We start from the raw sequence: 6,589 nt of genomic DNA on the forward strand, positions 1-6,589 counted from the left end.
AAAACTGCACAAAGTAAAAGGATGTTGACACTTATTGTGTTGTTCAGGTTGATGAGTATAAACGTCCAACAGCTGCAGGACAGCAAAAATATCCAGTATCCATGCAATATACCATTCACTGTAAACCCGAACAGTACAATGAGCTAAAAAGTTTTGTAATCATAGAACTCAAAAGTAGCAACCAAGTCGAGTCAGCTTAAAACCTATAAGCCGATTAAACTTTGACTCCAGTTATAACTTTATTGGACTAAAAGATTTTGTGTAAATAAAACTTGGTATCAAAACTTATAAGTGAAGCGACGTCATGACGTCACAACGTACGCCCATGAACGTGAACTCAGCCACGCACCTCTGGGAAGTCTTCAAGATGTAGGAGGTCTGAAACGAGTCGAAGTGTGTCACTTACAAACGTTTACGTAAGTCCCGTTATTTGAATTTTCCTTTTAATATGACTTTCGCCCATGGACTTACAAACAAATTGAAGGATATAAACTCAGCCTGATGATGACCAAACAGTGTTGAAACGTTGCAGCGAAGAGTTTAGAGGCTAAAATCAGCACTTATTTGTGCAACCTGGGGTCAAGCAGATGGAAGAAATAATGACTTACCTGCTGGAAACCTGTGAAAAAAGGAATGTAAGGGGAAGCCAAGGAGGGTGCTCATAGTTTGTTTTAAAGGCAGATGGATTTTTATTTAATGGCTGATGCACTTTTTCGTTTACACAAATTTTGTAGTGTTTTACATTGTTTACTATGACAAGTTGTCTCATGCAGGTCATTTAAAAATAAACTTGCAATTGTTATTCTGCCTCAGTGTTTCTTTTGTAAGAATGATCCTGCTTAAGAAGGGTTAATAAGGCTAAGTTTAGACTTCAAAAGAGTAATTTAGAGTTGAGATATATTAAAGTGTTTTAGTTGATTAAGGCATGTATTAAGGTTCAATAAAATCAAAATATGCTAGTTCAGTAAAGTAAGAATCTATAAGTTAGTTAAATAAAACATTATAGTTTCACTGTAGTTAAACAGTTTTATTTTATTCAACTTAAACATTTTAAGTTCAGATGAACGTATTATTTTTAATTAAGATAACTTAAAAATTATTATGTAATCAGTTTCCTCATAATTTTTGAGTTGATTGAACTTATTCGGGTTTACAGTGTTGGTTTGCATTCATCTTTCCCATATTGCTACTTTCAATCTAAAAAGAACACAGTTACAGACATCTCTGTACAGGTAATGACTTTTTTGCCAAATGTCTTTAAATTAAGCCAGCTAACAGGAATTTGNAGTCATAGACATTCACACACTGATGGTGGGTCTGCTGCCACCAGATGTACCGGCTGTTCCCAAAAAATCATGGGTTTCCAACCTATGTAGGATCTAGGAACTGGGCCAGTTCCTGATCGCGGAGTGTACGAGTCTAAACCAACTTTGGAACCATGTTGATGGACTTACAAACAAATTGAAGGATATAAACTCAGCCTGATGAAGACCAAACAGTGTCGAAACGTTGCAACGAAGAGTTTAGAGGCTAAAATCAGCACTTATTTGTGCAACCTGGGGTCAAGCAGATGGAAGAAACAATGACTTACCTGCTGGAAACCTGTGAAAAAAGGAAATGTAAGGGGAAGCCAAGGAGGGTGCTCATATAAATAAAAATACTTACCTGCATGAAAACCTAAAAAAGGAACGCAGAGGAACTTATGGAACGAAAGGGAAAGATAAAGGGGGTGCCTATATGTTTTAATTTTATTTTCTCGCACAGATGCCTAACTGAGGCCTGCGGAGGAGCCTACATTGGCTATACATGTAGTCCAGGGACGTGAGCGCCCAATGTTTTAAGACAATTAGGTCTATGCCATTTGGAATCAGGGATGGCTGGGGGACGGTCTGCTCCTGCAGTGGTCGGGGGTGAATCATGGAGCGTGCACCGCCACTCGTCTTCGGTCGAGTGGCAAACCTAACCTTATCCTAACCCTAACCCAGTACCAGTACCCTGCCCTCTGATGGAGGGTAGGGTCCGAAGGGCTTCTCGGTACTGGTTTACGCTGGTTTCCCGCCAAATATTGCATCTGGTAACGTGTTCGGTGCCAGGTTAGGGTATTGGTACTGGAGCCATCTCGAAGACCAGTCCGTGCCAAATACCGCGTCTGATACTGCGTCCGATACTGGGTTTGGGTACTGGTACTGCACGTGTCCCAAGGACCAGTCCACGCCTGGTACCGCGTCCCGAAGGTTGCAGGAACAGTTTTAAAATCTGAACACTTCTGTTAATACCTTTAATAAAGGGTTTACTTTCTTTTTGACACATTTCAAGCTAATACTGAACACTAAACATCGTTTCAATTAAAGTGGCAACAGTTCTGAAGTCTTGAGGAATTTCCGCTTCCGTCTAATGATTTTCAGCCGCCATCTGGTCTGCCGCCAGGTCCTCCTGAAACATCTAGGTGACTTCACTTCAAATGGTTTACAGCTGATGAGGTCCCCACAATAACTTTTTTTTCAGTCTCTAAACAAAAGCTGATGAAATGTTCATTTTAATCCTGGAAGAAAAACAATAAATATAAGGATATGACTCCATTAGCCAAAAAAAAGAAACCTTTCTGTTTTTTTGGTAAAGCGTCCACATTCGGTTATACCAGCCTGAAAGTGTTGATTTTACTAAAAGATGTTTTAGAAAAAATTAGACTCTAAAACATGCTTTTTTTAAGATTATTGTTTCTGTTCCACACAGTTCCTTTGGCTCCAACAGCCCGGACTCATCCACCTTTCTCCTGACTTCATTTCTGGCACTAACGAACCTGATTTGTGCCGTCACATTCACACGTTTAAGTTTTTGATGACCAAAACACAATTTACTCCAACTGGAATGGAAATAACAGCAGGTTTGTATTAGAACTCTCTCCTTTTGATCAAATTTGGTCCTTTTTAAAATATTTTTTACTGAATCACTTTATACAAAAATCCATGTTTAAATGCAAAAAAAAAAAAAAAAAATCAGTTTTGATGAACATTAGTCTCTAAAAAAGCGAAGCAGAGTGAATAATTTTGTGGTAGTTCTGGAAGAGGCCGGTTCTTTGTTCAGTGGCTTGGATGAAATGTGCTTTATTTGACCTGCAGTGCAGGGACCTACGAGCTCAGAGTGAGGTGTTAATCTCTCATCATTGCATCGATGCTGCATCACAGTCAGGTTTCATGTGTTCCTGCTAGTTTGACCGCAACGACCTGTCCTGAGAGCAGAACATAGGAGGAGGACATCTGTTCTCCTCGGTTTCTGACAGTTTATAGGCTGATAGGGAGATGGTTTTTACAAACCCTGTGGGCTGCAGCCATGGTACCATCTAATCTGCAGAGGTATCCGCATGTCACACAGAATAATGCATAATTATGGAGGGCTAAAGCTTTGTAGGTTGGAGTCATATTTAAGAGACAAACATTTGATACGTTTTATGACTGACACATGGTGGAACACGGTTGCAGCCAAGGCCTGGGATGTACTGACATCCTGACAGCCTGTTGGGAGCTCTGTGATATTATCCAGTAACCTGACACGCCAGATGGTTTGGTGCACAGAACAACCTCCGATCTCCTTTGTAAAAATCGTTTGGAGAATGAATGGCACCACCAGACCTTCTCAGCATGAGCTGGGATTCACCAAAAATAAGAGTCTGCAGAAACACAAAACTAGAGCGCCTGCTAACACTGGACAATGAACGGAGGACGCTTCCATTCAGCTCCCTTGTTAATCGATGGTTGGCTCACACCGGGTGCGGAGCGCGGCGGTCCTCTATGGCTGGCGTGCAACATAGAGGATTGTCTATTTTGTGTGCGAGCCGCGAGATGTCCACTTCTGGCAGGAAGTTACATCAAGATACATGATAAAATCTGGTTTATTTTCAAAATATAACCAATTTTTCACCATAAAGCAAATGCGATCATGTTTTTGTATCATATTTGTATTCGGTTATTTAACTTACCCATGATGGTAAAAACAAACAAAAAAAAAGCTCTAGCAGAAGGGCCTGTCGACCGTCGCTGAAAAATGTGCGTTTGGTGTGATTTTTAGGAGAGATCGGATGTCGTGCGCTCTCCGCTCGGCGCCGCTTCCATGTCCTGTGTGAACCTAGCATAACGTGTCCAAACTCTGTCACCAATAGGTACATAAATTCAGTAATCTGAGGTCAAGTCAGCTCCTTTTTATGCACATATAACTCTGATGAAAAACAGGCAACCAGATGGTTCTGAAAAAGGAACTCTGACCATTAAAATACATCTGAGAGCAACAAAACCCACTGATGCATTATTAAAAATGTGCTTTTCGAGCAGCACTTTTGTATTACACTACTCTACTGAGTCTTCCGATTTCCCTCAGGTTTCCACATATCCCCCCAAAAAAGCTTTTGTTCTCCTCATAAACAGGTTCAGCTAACTCCCAGACCACCAACCCAAACGTCTGCTCAAACAAAAGTCACAAATGGTTCCCGCCGTTCCTGAGATTTGACCCTCTTTAGCCTTTTATGCTGCCGCTGCAACACAGAGAAAATACCGACGGAGCGGCGAGGTAAACATACCGGGCCGCCCGTCCACGAGGCTTCCACCAAACAAGCCTCCTGTCGTAGTTCATAATGCATGATGTTTTTATGGGTGTATTGTGCCTTGAAAAAAACAGACTAAGAGACACAAAGTAGTGCAATCAATAATGCAGGTGAAATATTGGTACGCAGACCAGATGTGACAGCGGCAGTCGACCACCTTCCTCGCGCCAGGCTTTCCTCATTCTCCGTTTTCTCCAAACAAGTTACCAACTCGCATTCCTTTTCATAACAAATCAGCTTAACGCGGCTAACAGGAAGTGAACGCCCGCTCTTTTTAGCACGCTGCAATTGCATAACTGTCCATTTGGCCACTTGTACAGCCTCCCCCTTGAGTGAAAAATAGATTGTACCACTAAATGACCTTAAGCATTTGAAACGGTCACATGGCAACACACAAAAACGCACAATTATGTGTGTATATGTGTGTGTGTATATAAATACACATTTACATTTTATAAATTAATATATATGCACAATCTGTACATTATATATATTAATATCTATTACAAGAAACTCTTAAAATCCCAGATTATTCGGTCTACTTTTGGACAGACATTCAGCCCCCCCCCCCCACTTCCAGGAGGGCTGGAAGGCTTAATGAATCTTGGGGTCCTGAAATGTGATGACACCTGCCTCGTTTCGAGCTCCTTCCAAAGCCTGAATATGAATCTCTGAGAAAAGATCCAAAAAAATTGACTTCTGACAAACAGATTTAACATTTCAATTATTTTAACGTTTTTATATCTTAAGGACAGAGAATGAGACCAGTGACATGGCATAGTGCTCTGTCATGATTACATGTTTGAGTTAACCCAAACAGACGTGGTCACAGGGAACCAGTTAAGCAGAATTAACTACTAATTGAACCCAAACTATGTCTGTGGATGTTTTAAGACACGAGTATCTTCAGTTGTTTGCTCCTCTGCTCACAGCTGTGTGTCGCTTCATGATGCTACAGACTGCAGCTCTATTTTATTTATTTCTGATCAATAAACACAAACTTTTCTCCTTGGCTTTCACAACATTTTTCCACAGTTACCAGACCACACAGTGAACCCCACAGAGAAGCTCTTGACTTAGCATTTGGCTCCATCTGCAGGTAGACAGCATTTACAGCATGCACACTTTGGAATATTTCAATGAAGACTTTCAGACCAAATACAATCTCACAATGTTACACCAAAGAGGAATTGGCTAAATTGAAATCAAATTTCAAATCAATCCAATATCGAGAAAAGTTTATTTTAAAATGATAAAAGATATGTAAGGAACTTTTAAGATTAAGGTTTAGATTCCAGGACAATTTACGGGTTTTTCATGATGAAAACATGGAAACAATTCATCATTTGTCTCTTTGAATGTATTTATGTTAACAGTTTTGGGTAAGATTTTTATTTTTGGTGTTCTTCTTAATCTCTTTTTTAGAAAAAAGAAAAAAAAAACATTCTTTTTGGTGTACCTTCAAGCACCGATTTATTTGAATAGATTTTTATTAATTGATCTTGTTTATTTTCAAGCATAGATTGGGGATAATACAGGACAAAAAATATATGAAATTTATTTTTGGTAATTTTAGGGACGTTTCATATTTTAAGAAAAAAACAGATACTTACTACTTTTTATTAAATACCACAATGAGATTTGTTTATGTTTTAGTTCATTAAAATTGATGAAAATGAAAAAATCTTCTGTTTTATTTTTTTTTTTGCATATATGTTCTTTATGTTGAAATTTGTTGTTTCACATCATGTTTGAACTTGTTAAATAAAGTATAAGGGAACAATTTTTTATTGAAGAAAAACCATTTCTACAAAAACTATAGACATATTTTTAACCAAATCCGATTTTTAAAGTGAAAATCATTTCATAATAATGAATGTTAATATTTTGGTGAGAAAATAAATAAGCTGCTATATTTTACAAATTCTACATTTTCTCCATTTGGGGATGAAAGTTAGAATTGGTTCACATCTTTGCCTTTTTTTTTTTTTGTAA

Source organism: Oryzias melastigma, linkage group LG22 (assembly GCF_002922805.2).
Source record: "Oryzias melastigma strain HK-1 linkage group LG22, ASM292280v2, whole genome shotgun sequence".
In the NCBI taxonomy this organism is placed as follows: Eukaryota; Metazoa; Chordata; class Actinopteri; order Beloniformes; family Adrianichthyidae; genus Oryzias; species Oryzias melastigma.